Source organism: Lethenteron reissneri, unplaced genomic scaffold, assembly GCF_015708825.2.
Source record: "Lethenteron reissneri isolate LAM-NWPU_2019-01 unplaced genomic scaffold, ASM1570882v1 scaffold_1630, whole genome shotgun sequence".
NCBI classification, from domain to species: domain Eukaryota; kingdom Metazoa; phylum Chordata; class Hyperoartia; order Petromyzontiformes; family Petromyzontidae; genus Lethenteron; species Lethenteron reissneri.
The window spans coordinates 1,753,224-1,763,571 of NW_026891367.1; the positions used below are offsets into that span (position 1 = coordinate 1,753,224).

Below are 10,348 nucleotides of genomic sequence, written 5' to 3' on the forward strand. Positions count from 1 at the left end.
CTTCGTTTACACAAGCAAATACTGTATATTTCTAACCAACGCGAAAGAAAACATCAAACAACCGACAATTAACGTCGACTAACACCAAGCCAGCACTGAGCGGCGTGGACAACTCACTTCGTGTGTGCGCAAGCACGACGTCTGGGCCAGTTTCCCCTCAGCCACGACTCAGAATCCACAACAACTGAGGTGTAATATCATACATTGCTGTCATAACTATTGTCTGTGTTAGCATAGTTGTGGGGGTGGTCAATTGGTGGTCCAATGTGTAACAACAATCGTTCGTGTCGTCATGGAGAATATAAGTAACATGGTATGATCAATGCCTTATTCACACATATGTACCTCCACGTAAAAACATTTTTTAACACTTCCTTAAAAGTGCATCGTTTCAGGAACATTGTTTAAATTCAAGCAAACTACCGGTGTCGACGTCTCACATGGTAGTCAGGCTTCAACCAATGCTTGCGAACTGCGAGATTATAATTTTTATTTATACCGCAGGAGGAATCCGAAGAGCTATAAAGCTCTTGGTTCTTTCGGTAAAGTCACGTAGAAGAGAAATAATAAAATAATATGAAACAATAACAATTCTCAAGATGTTTCGATTGCAACACAAGCAATCATCATCAGGTGTGAAATCCACAACAATATTTATTATTTTTATTATTTATTGGTTTATATTGTTATTATTTTACTATTTCCCTTCTACGTGACTTTACCGAAAGAACCAAGAATATGAATCCCTGCAGTCACGAAAGAAGCTTTAAATAAAAATTTACAAAGCTCTTGTTCAAGGGTGCCCCAGTAAGTAGGGGCACGGGGTAAGAACATTACAGATGTTAAGATGTTATAGGCACGAATGCTCTTCCTTAGTCAAAGCTAAACTAAACAAATACAGCCCTACATCGGTAGGACATCTTCACTCATAAGAAATTCAGAACATCTTGTGAATGTGATCAAAGATATTAAACTTAAACTTCATGATATGTTGGTGAGTTTTGATGTGATTTCGCTATGCGCTAAGGTTTCAGTGAGCGAGTCGCTTAAATTACTTGATACACTAGTAAAGAATACAGGTTTACCAAAAGATATTCCGAAACTCGCTGAACATTAAATTTCGATTTAAAGCTTCTTTCGTGACTGCAGGGATTCATCTTCCTGGTTCTTTCGGTAAAGTCACGTAGAAGGGAAGTAATAAAATAATAAAAATAAAACATTTAAAGCTTCTTTCGTGACTGCAGGGATTCATCTTCTTGGTTCTTTCGGTAAAGTCACGTAGAAGGGAAATAATAATAATAAAATAATACAAATAAAACATAATAAAATACAATTCTCACGACGTTTCGGCCACAACGCAAGCAGCCGTCCTCAGGTGAAGAACTATATCTTGTCCCGACAGACCTGGTCTTCACCTGAGGACGGCTGCTTGCGTTGTGGCCGAAACGTCGTGAGAATTCTTTTATTATGTTTTATTTTTATTATTTTATTACTTCCCTTCTACGTGACTTTACCGAAAGAACCAGGAAGATGAATCCCTGCAGTCACGAAGCTTAAATGTATTTTTATTATTTTATTACTTCCCTTCTACGTGACTTTACCGAAAGAACCAGGAAGATGAATCCCTGCAGTCACGAAAGCTTTAAATGTATTTTTATTATTTTATTACTTCCCTTCTACGTGACGACTTTACCGAAAGAACCAAGAATATGAATCGCTGAACATTGTTTGAATAACACTTCTACCTGTAGGGGCACGGGGTAAGAACGTTTCAGTGTCAAGATGTTATAGGCACGGATGCTCTTCCTTACGATATCGTTCCTTAGTCAAAGCTAAGTTATATTTGTATGCAGTATATAAGACAAAATAATCACAAGTAGTGACTAATCCCATATCTGCATTTCCCATAAATATGTAAATTCCTTTGTCAAGGCGCCCACCTCCACTAACCCAGCTTAAATATACGCTGCCAAACTTGGTGGTGTTCATTCGGACGCTGTCTTTCCGACACCTGAGGACGGCTGCTTGCGTTGTGGCCGAAACGTCGTGAGAATTGTATTTTGTTATGTTTTATTTGTATTATTTTATTATTATTATTTCCCTTCTACGTGACTTTACCGAAAGAACCAAGAAGATGAATCCCTGCAGTCACGAAAGAAGCTTTAAATCGAAATTTAATTGTTTTATTTTTATTATTTTATTATGTTTTATTTTTATTTCATAATGTTTTATTGTATAATTTTATTATGTTTTATTTTTATAATTGTATAATGTTTTAGTTTTTATTATTTTATTATGTTTTATTTGTATTATTTTATAGTTTTATTTTTATTATTTTATTACTTCCCTTCTACGTGACTTTACCGAAAGAACCAAGAAGATGAATCCCTGCAGTCACGAAAGAAGCTTTAAATCGACAAATTGGTGTCTACCTGCTTATTTTCCAGGTACCATCACGATCGTGAGAGTACCGTATGCAACAATGACCGTGCTGTAACCTCTCTTGAACCGGGAGCTTCGACTCGTCACCTCTTGCAAGGTAAAGTTGTGGCGAGGAGGGAGGGGGTCACCATGCTATAAAATAATGAGAGACGTTTAATGTTTTGTTATTTTATGTAGGTACTGTACCTACATAAATGATGACTTGTGTCAATTCATGATAATACAGTGGTATGTGGTACTAACTTGGTCTTAAATTCCTACTTTACTCATGGCCTGCGTTGGTAAATGCAGAGATTATTGCGTGGTCGGTTACATTGGACCGTAGACTTGCTGTTATCTGTCCATAGTGGCTTAATATTCTTAAATGCAATACTCAGCTCTCCATCATCTCACCGAGTTTTCCCTCATCATAAAAGTTTACCTCAGTTCCTGAGACCCGTTCGTAAGTCGAATGGTTCGTCAGTCGCAACCCAATAATGCACTGAATTTAAATGCCCATACGGTCGGTGTCATAAAATTTGTTACGCGTCAACAAAAAAGGGAAGCATTGTTACAACTCATTAATAACAAAACATATTGTACATTTGCATGCAGTAAGTACTATATAGTTATTAAAACATAAAATGAAGTAACATAAATAGAAAAAAAAATCAGTTTTACGTTTACTGACCTTGAATCCTGACACTGGCTTGCTTGTCCGAAGGGGCACAATGAGTCACCACAATTGCACACCACGCACGCACACACACAAATACAAAGATCTCGTGTATATCCTTAACAGACTGTTGAGGCAAGTGCTGTTAGCTAGCACCTATGAAGACCGGCATGGCACGTGAGGAGGTCGGTGGCCAAAAGTACGCGCGGCCGCCTTTGTCTCCTGAGTGGCGATGTTTACATACCGCACTAGATACTCATTTGAGGCTGAGTCGACCTAGGGGAGGCCCAGGACCGGATCAGATAATCGTCATTGGTGTTGACCATAAGCAGGAATCGTACTCGGGTCGTCAGGTTCGTAGCACAGCTTGCTAACCGCTGCTACACGACCGCTCCCCACACGCTCACTTTCACACACACGCTCACTCACTTTCATAGGCACAAATGTGCGCGCACACACAAACGCTCACTCCCCGTGCGAGGCTGACTCATTACATCTTGTGGAGGATCACTCCACTGAACAACATAGTTCCGCGCTTCAGTATGCAAGCCCAAGTTCGCGTTTTAAGTCAATGTCAAAAAATCAGGAAGCTGGTTCTTAAGTGCGGATGTTCGTAAGTCGGGCATTTGTATGTCGATAACTGGCTGTACTATCTTGATTTGAAGTTTTCGTGACTGCAGGATTCCATACTCTTTGGTTCTTTCGGTAAAGTCACGTGGGTAGAAACAATTAAACAAAACAAAAAATAACATATCACGACGTTTCGATCGCAACACAAGCGGTCGTTCTCAGGCGTAAAAAACAATCCAGCGAGAGAGCTGTTACAACAAGGTAATATAACCATGTTGTAACAGCTCTCGCTGGATTATATAACCTTGTTGTAACAGCTCTCTCGCTGGTTCAGCAGTTCCACTGCTGGATTATTTTTTCCTCCTGAGGACGACTGCTTGTGTTGCGATCGAAACGTCGTGATCATTTTTTTTACCTACGTGACTTTACTGAAATAACCAAAGAGTATACTGCCTGTACTCTTCTTCCAATGTATTTTGCTGTTAAACATGTGTTTTTCTTGCTTTTTTGTGCACATATCAGAACTATTATCTACCCGGAGCAATCAAAATGTCTACAGAAGACTGTTTAACATCACCTCACCATCAGGATGCTGATGTTTGTGATGAAGAGGACTTGATTGGACTTGCTACCACCACTTGTGATATGTCCGGTGTCTCTGGTGGATCTTCTCATGATGACCAGCAACAGCTGCACTTGAGCAATGCTAAATTTAAGGAGGAAGTTTTGAATGCTGAAGCCAGATGTCAACTCAATAGCCAAGATGCAGTCGATGACTTTTTCTGCACCAGTGAGTTTTATGAGGATGAAGAAAGTAACGAAGAAGTACATCTGATCAATTACATGAAGATGGCAGCATCGCCTATTTATGATATAATGTGTGGCGATGAGATTAATAACAGTGCAGATGATTCTGATAGTGATGCTATCTCACCATTGCCAAAATTTAATAGCTTATCTGTTTCAGCACTTAACGATTATATTGTCAGTGGTACTGGTTCCGAATCAAAACCAATTGTAGATAAACCATACCACGAGCCATCTAAGGGATGGACAACTGAAAGCTGTGCAGATGTACTAAGACATGAAGCAGCTTATGAAGCATTCAATTCATGTCACCCAAACACAAATTTCCGAGAATCTCAGGGTCCATATAAAGATGTACTCAGAAATGAAAACAATTTAATGCTGGAAAACTATGAGCAAGACAAAATTGTTGAGTTGCCTGGCATTGGTAATGAAGAGGTTAGAGAAAATAATTTTTGTTGTACAGCCAGTCCATCCAATGCAAATCCTAAAGCAGAGAAAGGCATGCAATATGGTGCACATTTCAGTGACGGAAAGGTCATAAGTAGTCAAATAAATACATCACATTGTGCCGCTGAACATGGACAAACCAAGAAGTTGGAGATGGTTGAAGAATATAAAGCCTCAAAAAATATCACATCACATATATCAGATTTGATGCAAGAGGACAATTTAAAACCTGTGCCTCAAAGATGGTATTTGTGATGTAAATGCCATACTTTCTAACACACTACCCCTAGACGTTGCAGTAATCAATACAGGTTGTTGTACGATTCAAGAGCAATCTGATATTACAAAAGATGTTTTGCTTATGTATCAAAGCAAAACCAATGACTCACTTCAGAAAAATAGTATATCTTCAACTTGTGATAATTTATCTGATACGCAAGGTATGTACTCTGTTGATGATACTGCTGCAAACGTAAACATATGTGCAAGTAATGTAGTTGAAACCATTATTCAAAAACGTGTTTCAAAACAAAATGAAAAACAAACTATTCGACAAATAAGTCGAGCAGATATGACTAATTACATAGATAATTCCTTCCTTAGTCGGAAGCTTTGGAAATGCCGTCTTTGTAACAAGATCTATATGACAAAGGAAAATTTGATTACTCACATGATAACACACTGCGAAGCTGGAAAAGACAGTGGCTTTAATTTAGAAAAGTGTCCTATCGAAAAGCAATCTGTAGATGTTGAAAACAAGCCATTGCTTTTCAGTCCTAGTATAACAGGTGAAGGAGTTCATAAAAATAGTCCATGCTCATCTTGTGAGCAGATGCCTACCAAGCGGTGCACTCCAGTTCATGAAATTGCTATTTTAGAATGTCTCCCTAAACACAATGAGATAAATACATTTTCCCAATTAAATCGAGCATCTATGAACGATTACATCGACAACTCCTACATAACAAAAAAGTATGGCTGTAAGCTTTGGCAATGCCGAAAATGTGTAAAAAGATATACAACTAAGTACAATTTCGTGACTCACATGTTGACACACTCTAAAACTGGAAAATGCATTGGCTCAAATATCTTTAGTCATGAGCTTCAACAAAAAACGGAAGGTGGTGTGAAGAGTGCAATGTTGTTCAATTCCAATAAAATAAGTGAAGTGATTCAGGAAAATAATGCCTGTTCAACTTCTGAGCACTTGCCTATGGAGCAGAATTGTTCCTCTCCTGAAGTATATTCTACAAAGCCAGATCTGTGTGCTCGTGGCACTGTGGATGGAACTGTTGTTCTAGTAATACGTCCCAAGACACAATGAGATAAGTGACATTTTCACAATTATATCGAGAAGCTATGAACAATTACATCGACAATTCCTACATAACCAAAAGTATGGCCGTAAGCTTTGGCAATGCCGAATATGTGTAAAAAGATATACAACTAAGTACAATTTTGTGACTCATATGTTGACACACTCTGAAACTGGAAAATTAATTGACTCGAATTTCAAAAGTCATAAGATCCAAGAGAAAACGGAAGGTGTTGTAAACCGTGCATTGTTTTTCAGTTCTAGTAAAATAAGTGAAATCTTTCAGAAAAAGAATGCCTGTTCAACTTCTGAGCACTTGCCTATGGAGCAGAATTGTTCCTCTCCTGAAGCATCTTCTACAAACCCAGATCTGTGTGCTCGTGGCACTGTGGAAGAAACTGTTCCAGTATACGTCCCAAGACACAATGAGATAATGACATTTTCACAATTATATCGAGCAGCTATGAACAATTACATCGACAACTCCTACATAACCAAAAAGTATGGCCGTAGGTTTTGGCAATGCCGAATGTGTGTCAAAAGGTATACGACTAAGTACAATGTTGTGACTCACATGTTGACACACTCCTAAACTGCAAAATTAATTTCCTCGAATTTCAAAAGTCATAAGATCCTAGAGAAAACGGAAGGTGTTGTAAACCGTGCATTGTTTTTTAGTTCTAGTAAAATAAGTGAAGTGCTTCAGAAAAAGAATGCCTGTTCAACTTCTGAGCACTTGCCTATGGAGCAGAATTATTCCTCTCCTGAAGCATCTTCTACAAACCCAGATCTGTGTGCTCATGGCACTGTGGATGGAACTGTTGTTCCAGAATACGTCCCAAGACACAATGGGATAATGAATTTTTCACAATTATATCGAGCAGTTATGAACAATTACATCGACAGCTCCTACATAACCAAAACGTATGGCCGTAGGTTTTGGCAATGCCGAATGTGTGTCAAAAGGTATACGAATAAGTACAATTTTGTAACTCACGTGTCAACACACTCCAAAACTGGAAAATCCCTTGGCTCGAATTTCCAAAGACATAAGATTCAAGAATAAACGGAAGGTGGTGTGAGCAGTGCATTGTTTTTCAATTCCGGTGAAATTAGTGAAGTGCTTCAGGAAAATAATGCCTGTTCAACTTCTGAGCACTTGCCTATAGAGCATAATTGTTCCTCTCCTGACGCATCTTCTACAAACCCAGATCTGTGCGCTATTGGCACTGTGCTTGAAACTGTTATTCAAGAATATGTCCCAAGACACAGTAAGATAATGACATTCACACTTATATTGAACAGCTATGAACAATTACATCGATAACTCCTACAAAACCAAAAAATATAGCCGTAAGTCTTGGAAATGCTGAATGTGTGTCAAAAGGTATACGACTAAGTACAATTTCGTGACTTATGTTAAGACACTCTGAAAATGAAAAATTAATTGGCTCCAATGTTAAAAGTCAAAAGATCCATGAGCAGACAGGTGAAGTGCTTCATAAAAATATTGCATGCAAAAACTTTGATAAGTTGTTGGCTGATCAACATTTTTCCACTGAATTATCTTCCAGAAACAAAGATTTTTGTGCAAATAGTAAAATGTATGGAATTATAAAGAACACCATTCATTTGGTCAGATGAGTGAAAGAAATGTACAATTACATAGATGATTCCTACAAAGGAATCACAGTGTTTGGTAAAAATATTTGGCGATGCCATATTTGTGATAAAAGCTACATATCCAAGTACAATTTGGTGACTCAAGTTCACTCATCAATTCTAGAAAAAAATGTTCAAAGGGTAAAAAGCAGTTTTCTATGCACTTTGCCTTGACAAGACACTTTCAGAACAAGTGTCGCACTCTCTAATACAATTGCAAAGTCTGTGAAAAGGCCTTTTCAAGTCGATGGATGCTCTCCCATCACCTGGCTACATATAGATGTAGCCAGGTGATGGATTCGCGAGGGTTACGTTTTTTAAAACGCTCGCTTAAAACATCGGGGAGGAATGGTGAATGTTCCGTACAATAAATACAGATTAAATTATAAAGAACAATGGTTTGTATTACCTTTGATGAGAGAGGAAAGTGCAGATGCAATTTCTTCTCTCATTGGAGCAATTAACAAGCAAGTATGTATTAAGTAAAATGCACAATAGCGAGTTCAGAGGATCTTTAAGGTAGTATATATTCGTGGTACACGGGATTTCTGCGGGACTAAGAACAAAGTTGGCAGCCAAGGGGGTGCCTCATCTTCGCAGACAGTTTCAATTTAAAAATGCTGTGCGCACCTCCCTGCTGTCGATGGTCTGGCAGATACACTCGCAAATACTGGAGTCCAGCCAGTCGCGAATAGGGAATTAGTATGCATTAAATTACTCTAATCCAGAACGTGTGAATAGTGACGGTTTGCTGTATTGCATTGCCAGCTCATGGCTCCCGTGTTCTGGTCTCAGGTGAATTGCACAGGTGGATGAATTTATAATTGAAAGGGAAAGCAATGCTTAAGAATGCACAATTACACCAGTTCTCCAGGGAAGGTGCGTTAAATCCACATGCTCATATGGTGGGAGACAATCCGGACACCTGTATAGTTAGCATGTTTTCCGTTCTCACGTGGATTTTTCTCATGATCCTCTAGTTTGTATCTCCACATTTAGAATCCACGTGCATTTAGAGTATTTGGCTGCGATAAATTTCCACACGATAAGCCACTTCGTTGAGCTGGCATTTGTGGCCAGGTCACTTCTAAAAAAGCTATATAGCTCAGTGAGCCTTACCTGGTAAAATATTTTTGTAATAGTTTAATAGATTTCCAATACTATCACCACGAGCCTCCAATGCTATATCATCCATGGGCTAGATCAGAAATTGGTACGATGTAAGATAGCAAAACTTTTAGTCATATTAATTTATGTACAGGGGTAATACGAGTAAATTATTTTTTATAACCCACTCATTTCAAATTGTTATCACTTAATTCACTTGTTGGCTGCAAATAAATGGCAATCACTAAAGTTATGCCAGCTCAGGTGGTAGTGAAAAATAATATATCTGGTGTGGGTTGATATATAAGACAGTCCAAACATGAAAATGTAAGAGTAAAAAAAGCAAATCTTACTTGCAGAATTTGTTGTTTTGAAGAGACACTGAATTCTGACTTGTCTTTTTTAAAGTATGCACATTAAAATAAAATTTTCTGTATTTACTAATTTTCACAATGTAATATAGTTCAAAAGCTACTGTGTTTTCATTGATTTTCCATGACCAATGTTCTCACTTGAGATGTGGATTGTGTTCATTATGTTCATGTGGCCACAACGTGCACCTAGCCTGGCACAATGTCTGGTGACGTCACTGCTACTTAGCGGAGAACAGCAGTTGTTATATTTCATGTTTTATTCCTGATTAGAATTGTATAATTAAATATGGGAATTAAAACATTTTTAAATTACAAACTGGGAGTGCGATGGTTATTTTTAATATTGTTTCCTATACTGTATACACTACACTTTATTCAAGCTTTATTATAAGTTGTTGACATTTCCTTAAGATGCTGTTATGCAATCATAATGTTCTCACATATTGAGACTTTTTATAATGGCACTGAGCAATTATTTTGGGGTATTTTTGTTGCAAATCTTGTTGCTTTATCAGCCAGTTTCAAAATAATCATACAGCAATCAATCTCTGGCACGTGTAAGGGAATAATGCTTTGTGAGGAACAGGGTCACCAGTCAGACATATCGTTGGTTACTATGGCTTGTGTTCTGTCTAGCCTCATCAATCGCTCGCGAAGGTGTGACCAGTGTGCCATAATATTCTAACAACATAGAGCACAGTTTCAAATGATGCCAATACATAATCATCAACACAAAACACTCGAGTATGAAACTGGGTGTGTAAATAAATCAAGGGTCACATGTTATTAGCTATATTTCCACTGGATGGCAGTCTTTTTACTTACCAGGATGGGTGTATTCTTACCATATCCTTACCTGCTACAAATAATACGGTACTGCCATAGCCTCTTGTGCGGGTAGAAAATATCAGCTTTCAAAAACCACACGATCTAATACATCTTTACACAAGGAAGGCATTACAGTAA

At 38.1% G+C, this 10,348-nt stretch overlaps 1 long non-coding RNA gene across 1 annotated transcript; it reads left to right on the forward strand.

Annotated features, from left to right (window-relative positions):
* The first annotated feature begins 55 nt into the window (after window positions 1-55).
* Window positions 56-5,008, forward strand: LOC133362871 (uncharacterized). Its single transcript, XR_009757543.1, has 3 exons — window positions 56-189; window positions 2,448-2,539; window positions 4,190-5,008. It is a non-coding gene; the product is annotated as an uncharacterized LOC133362871 (long non-coding RNA).
* Window positions 5,009-10,348: the final 5,340 nt, after the last annotated feature.